The 15,160-nt window shown below is 33.9% G+C and overlaps 1 protein-coding gene across 4 annotated transcripts in view; it reads left to right on the top strand.

The window, feature by feature from the left end:
• snama (something that sticks like glue) overlaps window positions 1–15,160 on the top strand; it is a 51,695-nt gene that overhangs the window by 27,039 nt on the left and 9,496 nt on the right. The window lies entirely within an intron of this gene.

The raw sequence follows: 15,160 nt of genomic DNA, 5'->3' as shown, positions 1-15,160 counted from the left end.
CTGATGATATCTATTGTATATTTAAAGTCTGATCGTCATTCTAGTCGTTTCAACCTGTTCAAAGGAGCAACAGGAAATCGGTCATTATTGTTTAGGTATTATATGAAGTGAAGACTATTTCTAGGGTTTCAACATTAATCAATGAAGTTAATATTCAGTTGAAATGGTTAGAAGGGTGTTGATGACCAGAAGCGGGAGAGAAAATTATTGAAGGTCAAATTTGAAGCAATAAGCAGAGTTATCCTCACTTATCGCCTCTAATAATTGTGTTCAAATGATTCCATTTCAATGTAAATGTTTGATTTGATTTTGTTCTGTTAAATTTAATTTCTCCTAATGATAAAGTATTTAGAGCTGAAAAAAAAAACTTTTTCTTTTGGGATGAAGAAATGTCATTTTCCTCTGCTCGAGGCTTCCAAAGATATTCTAATATTAAATTTATCTCATGAGTCAATTAATCTTGGCCTCAAAGTATGCGTTTTCTGTGATCATTTACATTCTCTTATCTTGAAAGTATGAAATGGACAATTTCATGCTTGTCACCAATGGAGAATTTGCATGCAACTATTTTAATGCTTCAAGAGCTGATTTTGTAGTATTTTTATAATTTTTTTCTAAAATGGGAAGTAGTATTAATATATATTTAAAAGTGAGACAATGAGCTGCCTAGTGATGTCAGCTGGGGGCACTTCCCATTTAAATATGTTCATGTATTTTAGCAGATTAAATCATTTTGTCATATATCCTCCAATAATTGTTCAATTTTTAAGCCAAGGGTATCCTTGTGTTCACTTCACTCAGTTTCCTCCACTTAAACAGCAAATTCAGCAAACAGACACTTGCAAATTCTCAACTAGAACTTCTTCAATGTTATGAAATCTATGATGAATACTGCATGAATGTAAGTCTGACGATGAGTTAGTTGATGTAGTTTGACTATCAGAAAAGTTTTGGAACTTATATGAACCTGATTGTGTCATGTGGCATTTTATCTGGTCAACAAATATTTTTACTGCTCTTTCTTACACAATATGTGGCATTAAAACATGCAACAGTTCTGTGATACCTGAAGCAGTTTGTAGTGCACTATGTGTCCTTAAAAACTCTTCCTATGTTCACTATAATTTTGAGTCTTTACTCGATTTTTCCATCATATGCAAATACAAGTATAAGGTCTAGTATAGACAACCTGTTCATTACACCCAGATGCCTCCACATCTTTCATCTGAAGCAAATACATACTTATTCTTAGCTCTCCTTGATACCCAGTGTTGGAAAATTTCATGAAATTTATCTGCAAAAAATTTCATGTTTGAAATTATGTACAATAAATTTCATGACATTTTTTGAAACTTTAGTGGATCCATTTAGGAAGCCAATGTATGCCTAAAAACAGGTACAACTAAATTTTGAAATAATCCCTCCCCTCTATCCCCACCCCTCATCACTCACAGCTTTTTCTTCGGTCAGTGTTTTTAAACCAAAATTTTTCTGCGTGCTGCATTTGCCAGAAGTTTGCCTAGAAAATCTACACCTCAACGGGTCAATTTACTTACTTTAAAATTAAGCCAGGAATCATAGTTTTGCACTTAGGCACAATTTTGATGTATGATCAATTATGAGTTCTATTCAAGTCATTTTTAAAAAATTGAACTCTCAAGCAGTAGACACATGTCTTATGAGCATGAAATCAAATTTTGAAGTAAAATATCTAAAAAATATAGATGAAAATGTAATGGAAACATTGATTGGCTTCTCATATCAATGTGTGCAATTTTTTCTACCGTTTTTTTGCCTTTACTTTTGGGATACATAGTTTATTTCAAAATCCGATAAAATCGTCACCTTCCGGCTAAAATATCATGAGTGTTAACCTTCATAAGACTGTTATGAAATGGAAAAAGTTTGTCTAGGTTGTCATTAACACAACAGAGACTTGAAAGAATACATGTTCAGAATCACCATTATCATCTGATTTAGATAAAATTTGAGGAGAAAAGTCTAGTTCACTGGACTGCGTTTAGCAGAAAGGAACCGAGCCACATCAGCTGTTGCCAAATTTAACTGGACAATTTTATATTTTAAAAAAAAATGTTTGAGCGAATTCCTTTCAAAATTTTAAGGAATTTATATCTTACTATGGGATAAATTAACTGAAATTTGCACCAAAATCCGCTCAACCGTTTTCATGTAAAAAATTGAAGTGCCCAATTAAATTTGGCAATAGCTGATTTGGCTTGATTCCTTTCTGCTAAACACGGTCCAACTGTCCTTCTCACCATTTTTGATACCCTGTTCTTAGACTTTGTAGCGCTTGCAATAACCATGTTTGTTATTTCTGTAGCAAAAAATAAAAAAGTGAGCAGTAGAGGTTTTTCGAAAAGTTAAATATTGTACTTCTTAGTTATTAAATGATTATTTTAAAAACGGAGAAACCCCTGAAAGTCAGTCTGGCGAGATAAATGGCGCTTTTGACACTCCTGTCGGAAAGACACATATCTACTGCTTGTGGTTCCACTCTCTTGACTAGGATGAAACTAATTATTATTCATATCAAAATGGTGGTGATAGGTGGTTCCAGAGACCCTGGATTCACCATTATTGGCTTTAACTATTTTAGTTATTTTGTATACCGATTCTCACAATTAGTAAATAAGTTTTGTAATATTTTATTATAAATTTTGTTTTTGTTTTTTTCAATCATTATCATTGTTAAAATTTTCTTTGGCTCATGATTCTATTTTTTTCAAAAAAAATTAAGCTGTTTGTGACAATTTTCTTGGGTGACGTCTCTCATCCATTCAGATGAAAGAGGTCTAGAAGCCACCCAAAATCTAGTCCTTTTCTTTGAGATTCGCTTAATGTTCTGTGGTCTTTGAGTGAGTAATGAGCACCACATGCTCCTTGCCATATTCTTGTCCTCATGCCTTGACCTAGCAGCAATGCCTCATTTTTTGAAACTTCTAGTATCGTTTCCTAGATAGTTTGCTTCATTTCCCATCATTTGATTGAAAAAAAATGAAAAGAATCTCTAATATTGTGACCTGGTAATGAGGAGTTTGCTTTGAGCTCTTTGAGGAATACAAGAAGAGCACTACTAAAATTTCATAATCACTTTTCAAGTCATCTCTGTCTATTTTAAAAAAGCGAAAAGTCTAAACTTTTGTGAGAAGAGAGTAGAGAAACTGAATTGGCAGATTGTAAGTCTTAAGTAATTAAAAGCTGTTTTGCATTTTTGCTGCCGTTGATAACAGTATACGCAAAAAGTAGTGCCCTATGAAGCATTTTATTTAAATTTGAAGTCTGTTTCATAAAGCAGCAAACACACTAAACAAATAGCAGAGGAACAAGAAATCAAAATCGGTGAAAATAATTGAATGATTTAAAATAATATATTCAATATTGACCTTTAGGACCAATTGTGACCTTTAGGAGCCTATGCTTTCTGAAGGGGGGGGGGGGTACTTACTGAAAGAAAATATTTTTCAACCTCAGCCATCCCAAAACAACCCTAAAATTAGTCAGTTTAACTGTTTTTGTTAATTTACTATAGTTATTTCACCTTAACTGAGTCATTAAAATCTGTAAAAGGCAACATATAGGTCCTAGCTGCAATGACCTAATCTTCTGTTTGACACTCTGTATTGTGCAGCAGAGAAAAGTTAGCAACCCATGTAATGTAAGAAAAAGAACAATGATCATGCCTCATCTGTCCAAAGAATCTCTTAAATTTTTTTAGTGGCAAGGGTAATCACTGTATTGGTGCAAAGTTTCTAGTCTCAGCATTATGTTCCAATAAAAATGGACTAAAATTGTGCCGATATCGTGGTTTTGACCTCTTTGACCGTGTTTGGATAGTAAATAAAACTGAGTTCTGAAGAATATAAAGTAGGTTAAAATCATGATACGAGCATAATTTAAGATCTCTATCATAAGAGTAAATGCTGAAACTTTTCTTGCAAAGATGGGATTTTCCTCTGAATAAGAAAAGTCCAGACTCCAGAGATTTTTATGAGGAAGAAAGTTTAATCATTGTTCTTTTTTTTACACTACATATATTATGAGTCGCAATTATTGCTTATTCAGGCCTGTTCAACATGATGAAGGAAACACCTATGCCTGCGTAGTACCAACTTCGAATCATTTTGAGAAGAAGGTTTGTAATCATGTATAGATAAGTAAAGGAAAGACACTAGTCAGTTTGTATTTTTAATGAATATGTCATCTCAAATCCAAAGGATATAGTTTTGCTGATTCTTGAGACCTGCTTTGCACTAAAAACCTCGACGTAGAGCCATTACAAAATTTGTGAAATTCTAAAAAAATGAAAGAACTTACCAAAATCCTGTCTTGAATCAAGGAGGGAGATCTCAACAATGTTAAAGATGGCTCAGTTCTGTCAAGCACTGTGGACAAGAGAAGCATATTAAAAACAATGCTTAGTCATCAATTGAGCTGCATGATGTACATGGAGTTGATGTCGGCATGACAATGATAAAGCCAGGGTCTTTCTCAGAAATATCAATTTCAATTCTATTTTAGTGCATCTAAATGTAGTCAGACAATCACCTAGAAACCATAAACTGTTCGATTCGACTCCAAAATTATTTTAGAATAAGCAGTTGCTTTTAGAATTCCATGTCATTTTGGGAAGTCAAGTTTTCAAGGGTTTCATTTTTGCCAGAAAAATTTTTACGTTGAAAATCTCATAAACAACATGATGTTATAAACCTGAAAGCTAACAAAGAAAATCTTCAGCATTCTGTGTCAACAAGGTCTAATATCAAAAATTGGTTCAAAAGCTAAAGAAATTTTTAGGCACAAAGTAGACTAGATGATTGCTCAAAACAAATGTTTTTGTAAACAGCAAATATAATGGTTTTGTAATACATCTTAAAATGTCTAGTAGTGTAACATTGCCATTGAAAGGCCCCAAACTTGTCGCATGTTTCAGCATAACTGGATGAAAATATATGTGCACTGAAATAAACCCCATTTGCTCATTAAAACTTTTTTGTGATGACTCAAGTAAAGGAGCTATACTAACAGCTTAAATCTTAGTGGATTGCCAAGTAACTAAAATTTAACCATGTTCTTGTTCTAAGGTACCGAGTTCTGGAAAGCAATGCTTGATTATTCTTTATTATGTTAATTCGATAAGTCTTTGAACAGGGTATGAATTAAAGCACTACTTAACACAAGAAAGACAAATCAAACAACAGGAAACTTAGAGATAAATTCTGAGACAAATTTTAAATGTTCATAGCATCGATTAGACGGCAAAAATATGAATGATTTCATTTGTATAATCTAACTCCCATTCAATCTGTGTTAATTGCACTTGCTAATATGTCATTCAGGGTTTGGTTTCTTTCTGCCGTGTGTGTCATTTTCTACATAAGATTTTGAAGAAAAAATGTTTACCAGTTCAGAATTTGTTCGGTGGCCCATTGATTTGTAACTATTTGAAGGAAACAAAAGGTCACAAAATTATACAATTTCCGTAGAATCATTCTGTCATTTAATGAACAACTGAGTAAAGTCAAAGTTTCACAAATCTCTTAAAATGCCTTCACTTGTTTTAAAACCAAAAAATCATACCATCATGTGAATCTCTTGAGTCCTGTGACTCGGAAGAAGTCTTATTTTCACAAATACCAAAGAGTAATTAATAACTTTCATATTGCCATAGCTCCTGATATCAGAGTGTGGCAACTATTGTGAAACGATTTTCTTTACTTCTGTAGGTCATCAAAACTTTTAATATGTGTGATTGCTTCTGATCCTACTGTCGCCCTTGGGACTCATAACTGGTAAAATTGGGGGAAAGGGGGATGATTCAAAGTAAAAAATTTCAATACTGCGTATCTTCTCAATGATTCATCATGGAAAGATGCTGTTGGTGACAAATTCTGAAGGAGAATGAGAGAGAGAGCTATTACAAAATACTTTTAGAATTAATCATTCTCCTAATTTTGTCTCATGAGAAAATCTACAGTGTCCTTTTTGTGTTTCCTTTTTAATTTAAGGCTGTTGCATTAGAGCATATGCACAAAGCAAAACAAAAACACCAATATGCATTGAGCAAAACCATAAAAATATTAAATCCTAAACGTAGAGGGTTTAATGGTTAAACAAATTGAAGTTCATCCTAGGGAAGCGGTCAGAAGCAGAGTCTTGATTTTTGCAAAGTTGACACGTTTAAGCCCAAAGATAATCTGTGCCTCTGCATTGATCGCAGGCCGTGCATTTCTCTACCTCTATAGGTCATGCTCCAAGAAAATTATCTGATAAGTACCAGCAATTATGAACATGTACATGTTATGCTCAGAGAGATAGGCAGCTCAAAGTTATATCTCCAAAAAAAATGGATTACAGGGAAACAATGTGAAGGGAAGTTTTGCATTTTCCAAGCTTACATAGCAAGCGCTCTCAAAGGCTTGTTCCTTACATCCATGTGTCCTGATTCTCAGATGATCTTCCGTGAGAATGACCTATAGAAGTGTAAAACCACAAAAACTCCTAACCCGGTCGGTGGGGAAATGCGAGTGATCTTTGATCTTGAAACATACTAGGTTCTTGTGCGCTACGTCGTCTTTGAAAAATTCTTAACTTTGCTTTTAATCGTTTCTCCAGGACAGGGTTGCCAGCGACCGGGAAAACCGGGAAAAGTCAGGGAAAAAAAATCAACCGGGAAAAGTCAGGGAAAGTCAGGGAATTTCGGTGTTGGTCAGGGATTTTTCTGATTTTTCGTGGAATTAGGCGCGGGCGGTCTCGGGCTCGCGTTGCGGGATCAATTTGGCAATCTGACTGCGTCAGATCCATACTTAAAAGTCAGGGAAAAATATTGGAAAGTCAGGGAAAAGTCAGGGAATGGAAAAAATTAATTTGGCTGGCAACCCTGCCAGGATGAACTTGGACTTTTCTTGCTTTTTGCATTCTCTCTTGTGCCGCAGTCTAAAATACCTACATTTATACAGGGAGGACGCTGCAGGTATCCCAATCAGTGCATCAAAATTAGGGAACTTTTCTCTGTGGTCTAGCAAAACAATTTACCAGTTTTGAGTCTTGGGGACAACTCTCTATTATTCCAAAAAATGTCTTTTAAAATTCTGTGTTCTGGCAAAATTTGCAGAGAAGTACTAAGCTCCTTTGGCTTTTTGAAACTGAATCTGTTTTTAAATTAAGGACAGACTCAGTCTAAATACCATGTGGTGCCTGTCCTAAAAATATTGCACAAATCTCTCAAGCCCAGTTGATGTGTCACCCCCCCCCCCCTCCCAAACTTTTGCAAAGCATTCTCCAAGTATCTACAAATCCCTGTTGCCTAGTTTTTGAACTGTGTCAGCAATTTGAGTGTTTGATGAGTTCTGGTGGGTTTTTGAATCTTGAATTATTTGAATCTGTTATTTCCTCAATTTTCGAGTCAATATTATTCGTCCTTACTCCTCCTTACTCCTTAAGTATTCAAAGACAGGAGAATCAATCTTTTAACTCAGATGATGAAACCTAGATTTCCCAAGAACTGTTTTTCTTCTCAATCAATGTGCTGTAACTGAGGAGCTGTATTATTTGGACGTATTTCTATCAAACGGAACTATGTGCATTATGACGTGAGCCCTGTTATGCACATATGCTTATGGGTCTCAGGGCTCATGTCTCAATGCACATAGGTCTGTTTGGTAGAAATACGTCCATTTTATCTTAGCACAAGCAAAATGAAGAAGAAAATATTACTAGGCACCTCATTTGCTATTTTTGTCATTGCTACGAGTTCTTGGTATGAGGTCGAGTTTTAATGATGACTTTCAACTTTTTCTCCCTCTGAAACAATATGTACTTCACCTACTCTTGCTAATAATGTTATTATTCTTTTTTTAATTATGATTATTTGAATTGCATTCTGCAAAAAAGAGCCAAGTGCATTTCAGTGTTACTAGGCTTGTGCAACTTAAATTCTGTGCAAGAAAATCACTGAAGTTACGCAAAATTTAAATTAACGAAGGTAATTTTCGTATTTAATGGATAGTTCAATGGGAGCATAGATAAAACTTGCCTAGAAGATCAGTTTATGATGATTAGTTTTGATGTTCAGTTTATATTTGCAAGGTAAAAAAAGTTGCACCATCTTAGCAACATTTGAATGCTCTTGGTTCTGTTTTGCAAAATGCCGTATTTTGATTCTGTTTATTTGTGAGTGTTGCTGTCCTCTTTTGCCATTGTTTCATGCATGCCCTCTTTCAAATCTAATTGAATTATCAGAGCTAGTTTGATTTATCCATAACAAAGCAGGAGAAGATTTGAAAAACGCAAACCGTAATTTCCTAGACCTGACTGATAGGACACAAATTTTCAAGAAGATGGATATATATTTAGGTTAGAGGTTTTAAATTGAAGAGTTATTAATACTTAATTTTTACCTGTAAATATTCCATAAAACTCATTTGAAGTAAAAGGATTACAATTATCTCGCATTCTCATTCTACTTCTTGAGAGTCAAAAGTAGTTACAAACATCTTGGAAATAATGATTTTATTTGCCCTATCTTGTACTTATCATAAATTTTGTAATTGCATTATTGACCGGTCCTGCTAAGGATAGGGCTGTTTATTTTAGAAAATTGACTAGGTTTACTCATAAATCAGCCACCTGTGAAATAAATGAATGTCATCAAATCTTAGTTATTTAGACGCATTTTCAAACGGAATATGTAGCCTGTTGCCATCTTTTTATCTGGAAAAATTACAATATTTAAAATATACCAATTGTAATCGGTATAGTAATATGTAACATGTTTTCTTGCATGAATTGCTGTCAAAGAGCCAAGTCTTACACTACACTTAAAAAATCCAAGAAACATTTTTCTACACAAAAATTACACTGTGGACATAGACAAAGAGAAGTTTGGGTCATGCTACCGTTGCTTTTGCACCACTGCACGCATTGAAATGACTTCATTTCGTAAATTTCTCGTCAATCTCAAATCTGGTTTTTGAGTGTAAAGTGCGTTATTTTCGTGAGTAAATGCTCCCTGCACTTTTTTTGGTTTGTAACCTAAGACTGCGGTTTGGCCATATTTGAAAAAGACGTTCTTCTACTGCAAGACCAGCCCCCCATTGAAACCAATTCCGGTAATTCATCCTGGAAGAAAGATGGCATTGCATTTCATTGAAAAATTCCTTAGGTGGGGTCTAATATTCATAAACTTATTTTTGTAGATAGAAGTAATAGTTGCCATGGACCTTGTCAACTTGAAAAAATGATGAAGTTGAGCCGCTCTCTACCATTATGGCTTTATGTGTTAACAATTTGGCATATATTTTTTCAATTGTTACTGTAATGGCCAATATTACTGTAGACTTACAAAAGTGATTTATGCTCATTGTTAATTAATGGATTTTTTTAATGACTGACACACCTCTAAGCTCCTCTTGGAGCTTAGAGGTACATCATACAATTGGCTGTATATCATACAATTTTTGGTTTTTGTTCTAGCTATGTGCCCGAATTTTTTTTAATTGAATTTATATTTCATTATGTTTTATTCATTCTTTTATTATTTAATTTTATTTCATTATTGTTGGTCGTTGTTTTTGGAAGTAATATTCAACCGCAAAGACTGTAAGGTTGGAACCTTTCATTTTTCCATGGCTTTCATATCTTGATTTTGTGTTTTTTTTATTTCATTATTGTTGGTTGTTATTCAAGGAAGTGCTAATTAACTGCAAAGACTGTAAGATTGGAACCTTTTTTTTATATATATTTTTGTTATCTATTGGTTTTGTGTTGAATTCTTCAATTTGCAAGACGAATTTTGTTAATTTTATGTACTAGTACTCATCAAAATTGTGTATCGAAAGCTACTTTGTTTTTTACTTTTATATCTGTGGTTGTATTTTGAAGTCGCCATTGATTGTAATTACTATCGCAGTTAACAAAGTTACCTGTGATTAGTTATGATTGTTGCAATTAATATGTACTTTTCAGTTGACCATATTTTCCATCTTTATGAATCTGTGCTCGATTTTCTTCTCCTAATTTTAACTCTTTATCCAACGGCTGTATCTGTGATTTTTTACTATTCGTCTATTCTCATCATGTTGATAATTTGCTTATCTTGATTTAAATTTGTTTAAAACTAGTCAAAAAATTATAATTTCCAGCTGCAATAAAATCTTACCAAAGACAAACAGTGATTAGAATAGTTGGTTTCAAAAGTTTTTTTTTTATTTTTATATGAGAAGTTTAAGGCAGAGATCATGTAGTGTAAAAATTTTATCAAATCAGCATCCTTTGTTGAAATGTTTGCTTTAGTGATATGTTTTGTATAATAGTGTGTATATAGCCTGTGTCATATTATCAAAATACTCCATCAAAATGTCATAGTCAAGTGTTGTGATTGGTCCAAGTCATCGAATTAGCCAATCACAACACCTGACCTTGATATTTTGATGGAGTATTTTGATAGTGTGACAGTGTGACACAGGCATATGGCTAAGGAAAAATACCACCCATCTACAAACTGACGATTCTTCAGAATGTAAAAGAACCTTGTCATTTTTGTAATTCCAAAGTCAGATTTGCAATTTTTCTTATACTTTTCTGTGTCCTTACAGCGCTCTTATGTTGGATTAGAAAAAACTAATTACATCAGCTTGCGCATTTTATATTGTTGAGTCCGACAAAGTTGCTAACTCATTTTTGCCAAAATCGTCAGTCAGACAGTATTGTTGTTCCTTAACTATGAACATGTGAAAGGATAGGTTGGAAAGTTTTCTTTTTTTTTGACAAGATTTGAATAGCACCGTAACAGCTCCTTGTATCAGGTAGAAGAAAGTTTGAAGGTGAAAGAACTTCTTAGAAAATTGTTATATGGTCTTTTCAAACAAAATTTGTTTCAATAATTGTTCTCAGGAAAATCTTTCTTAACAATTACACTGATTTTTCACGATCAATTCACAATGTAGAAAAAAGTTTCATGTTGCAAGGCCTAAAATACTTTTTTAAAGGTTAAAAGGAAACTCAAAATTGGGAAAAAAGTGGGGAAGCTGTTTTACAGAACTTGAAGCAAAGAAATTTAAATCTCTTTAGTAAATTTTGTAAAATAAGTTTTCCCTTTTTTCTTTAAGTTTAAACTTATGGGCTCCTTTTCTCCCTCTTCCGTTTCACCTCTCTCTTATTTTAACAATTCCTATCAATATCAGATCAAATATGTTTTGTACAATCATTACTCCTGTCTGCACGGACTAAAATTCTTTCTCCTTGGGTACTCTCTTGGTTATTTTACTCTTTTGTATTGAAAAGGAAATACCTTCCCATGCTTCCTTTAAGTACTTATGATTTCTGCAGTTTCCTTCCACCAGGCTTCAATGAGTAGCCTTTTAGTCTCCTGCATTTAGTAAAGAAAACCAAACTTCCCTCTTATACATGTATAAATTGTTATATGTACTTGTGAGAGCAAAGAAGTTTTCCTCATGGCATGCTTTATCATGAGTCCTAAAGGAAAGCTCCTTAAGCTTTCTTTCTACTACAGAGGATAGATACAAGACTTTTTTACCTATGGTCAAAATCTGTGGTGTAAGTACTAGGGAGGCCTTTTCCCCTAGTAGTATGAAAGGCAGCAAGGTTACAAGAGTTTTAGAATTTTGTTCAAATATCTTGGGATTCTATGCGACCAGCGAGTAATTTCCTCTTTTTCATGATCAATAGTCAGCATTTTAGGATGTCTTTTGCACCTACAGTTTAACTATGCAGAGAGCTGCATCAATTCAATGCAAGTGTTATGTTTTATCTATTGTAACTAATTTACTCAGCCATTCCAATATCTAAATTCAAGTGACAAGATACTTGTCGGAAAACCACTGTTAGTTGATGAAATTATTTTATTCTTGTAATCTAATTTTTCTGTAGATGTTTAACGCGTTCCTCAAAGAGAAGAAAGCAGAGAATAAAAAGAAATTCGGCGTCGGCTAAATTTCGAGATTTTTTGATAGGATTTTCCTCACAATCTCCTTAGTAAGATGAGCTTTTAAAATCAAGGTTTCTATGGGCCAGTCTCGAGAAAATCAGGTCTCAAAATTGCATTTTTTGGCAGTGGCACACCCATTATTTATTTATTTATTTTTTTTTCTTTATTAGTGAGATAGGTAACTACTGAGTATTAATCCTAATTATGCTAGCTGTCATTATTAAATGGACTTATTTCTGTTAAACGGAACTAAGCGCCATAGGGGGAGGAAGGTAGAGGGGGGGCTTGGATTGGCGGGTGGTGCGGAATGCGATGCTCATTCCCCCAAATTTTACCTACAACAAGATGTTCTTTATTTCTTTCACCTCCTACTTAAATTTACTAGACCTTAAAATATAGAATAAATTAGAAGATATATCTTAATGTATGTAATGTTTTCATATGGTGTTAATCGTGAGCGAGCCCCTCTCTCCTTTGCCTGTGTCACACTATCAAAATACTCCATCAAAATATCAAGGTCACATGTCGTGATTAACTAATTCGATGACTTGGACCAATCACAGCATTTGACCTTGATATTTTGAAGGAGTATTTTGTTAGTGTGGCACAGGCCATTGTCCTGGCCAGCTGGGAAGATAGGATGGCGCGTCAACTTAGTTCCGTACAAAAAGCTCCACTACTTTGGCATCAGGGATGGCGCCACTTCTTTGTTTGATGACACCTCTTCAATTGCCAAGAAATGCAAAATGCACTTTTTATCCCTGGTTTCTTCAAAATTGGCACATAGAGAACTAAGCTCATTGTCCTTAGGAGGTTGTTAGGAACATCATACCGAAAAATCTCGAAATTAAGCCAGCAATGAACTTCACAAGTTCAAAAATAAAAGGATTTCATCGCAGATCATTACATCTTTGGCGAAAAGTCAGCACATTTCTATGTTTCAATTAATAAGGCTTTTGAAGTTTCTTCCTCCAACATAAGTCCATGCACTCTTTGTGATTCAAAAAAAAAAGAAAAAAATGAAAAGCACATTTTTATGTTTCAATAAACAAGGTTTTCAAAGTTTTTTCCTCTGATATAAGTCCAAGCACTCAAATTTGTGATTAAGAAAGAAAAAAAACTAATTTTTCACTTGTCTCTGACCAACACTAATTTTAGATCGGATTTTTTGATACCATAAGGACAGTTTTTACTTGAAATTGAAGAAATCTTAACTAGTGTTCAAGACCAATCCACACAGGTCAGCCATTCCCGAGGACGAGGTTTGGTACTCTACTGCGCAGTGACGCAGTATTGAGTGCCTGCAATTTATTTTTTATGGGAGCACCCATCGTGACGTAGCATTGAGTGCTGCGAGTTACGGCCGGGCGGGGGAGTGGATTTCAAAAAAGCTGCGCAATGACTAACCTGTGTGGATTGGTCTTGCTAGTGTTTTAACTTCGTCCCAAAATTTTAGGACCATCTATCCAGAATGGATTCATAGCAACCAGGAAAATGCAGGGAATCTAATTTAGAATCTAGTCAAAACCATTAAGTACATAAGAAAACTGGAAAGATCTGGAAATGCGTTCTAATACTGTCTAAAAATTATGGAGAAAAATCAAACTTTCGGCAACCTGAATTCTTTTAAAGCCAAATCCTTTTTTTTTCTACCCTCTTTAAAATTGCAAATAATGCACACAACACTGCTAACACTGCACAACACACACTGGACAAACACTGCTAATTTTGACTTTAAAATATCTCATGTACCCTGCATAAAGAATTTTAATTTAGCTATTGTGGAGCACAAAATCTTGCCAAACAGCAAAATCAATCAGATCTGAGCCAAAGTTTTTAGGAGTCATTTTTGTAGCATTTGATCAATGCTTTTAATTTTAAGGTGCCAAAGCCTGATGTAAGGTATTATTTTACTTTCGGCACTGACTAAAACATGTATCCTCACAGGAACTTCATGTGGAACTTGATAGGTACATATGAACTTCTCATTATGAATTGGACGTATTTCTGCCAAAGGGAACTATCTGCATTATGACGTGAGTCCTGTTATGCATATATTCTTATGGGTCTCAGGGCTCATGTCTTATGCACATAGTTCTGTTTGGCAGAAATACGTCCAATTAATAATTGAGGAATCTAAGTTTCCCTTGTCTTTTAATTAAAACCTCTCCAAAGTGTAAGTCTGTCTAAGTCAAAATGTGTCTTAAACCAGCTTTGGATTGCTTCATGATATAACGTCGTCTTTAACTTAAAGTTTTCAAACACAGCATATCACTGAAAGAGGGAAAGTTTTGGAAAATCCTACCCTGGCAAGTAACTAAAGATATAAATTAATTTTCACTGCCTTTAGAATTGCATTTATCTTGGTTTCCTCTGGTTGGTTGTAGAAAGTTTCAATTGACTGATTTTAATGCAATCTATAGAGCCCAACTTTCTCTCATATTAATTTTGAAAGTTTCCAGTACGTTTTTTGTGTCTCATTGATGTTGTACAACTTACCCTGTTCTGTGATCTATTTTTATCTTATTGTGAACCGCACCTGGATTAGATATTTATGAATTGTTTCCATCGTTAATTCTACATCCTCAGTATTTCTTAGCAAAACATTTTCACCTACTCCCAGTTCACTGAATTGCTTTTCATAAACTATCTGAATTATCGTTGCATTTCAATCAGGAAAAAATTCCAAGTCTCTTGCAGACCTCATGCACAATTAAAATTAAATATTCATCTCATTTTTATCAGAACCGCCTATTTTGTTTAGATTTGAGGTTGAATGATGTAAAGACTTACTGATTACTTTATTTACAGATGAATATATTCAATCTTGAATATCAAAATTTCTTTTAATGTTGTATAACAAATGGTGAAAGAAGGAAAAGAAGAATAAGAAAAGCATTGCCGTACTCATAAAATCATGATAAGTGATTTAATAAAATCCCTCCCCTCCATTAACCTGTGAACAATTAAAACAAAATAAAAATAAATAATGTAAACACCATAATGAAGTTTTTGAGAGTAATCTGTTTTTTTATTTATTTATTTATTTTTTTTCTCCAACATTTTTTTAAGTTTAGGACAACTTTAATTGCCTTTGGCCCAATCCTGAGTTACAATTGTGATGACAATTTTTATATGTGTAATAATTCGAAACTAGTATGGAACCATTCAAGTATTATGTAACGCACTCTT

This window comes from Bemisia tabaci, chromosome 2 (assembly GCF_918797505.1).
Source record: "Bemisia tabaci chromosome 2, PGI_BMITA_v3".
Taxonomy (NCBI): domain Eukaryota; kingdom Metazoa; phylum Arthropoda; class Insecta; order Hemiptera; family Aleyrodidae; genus Bemisia; species Bemisia tabaci.
The sequence above is the reverse complement of the archived record's forward strand: the minus strand, read 5'-3'. Positions and strand labels throughout refer to the sequence as shown.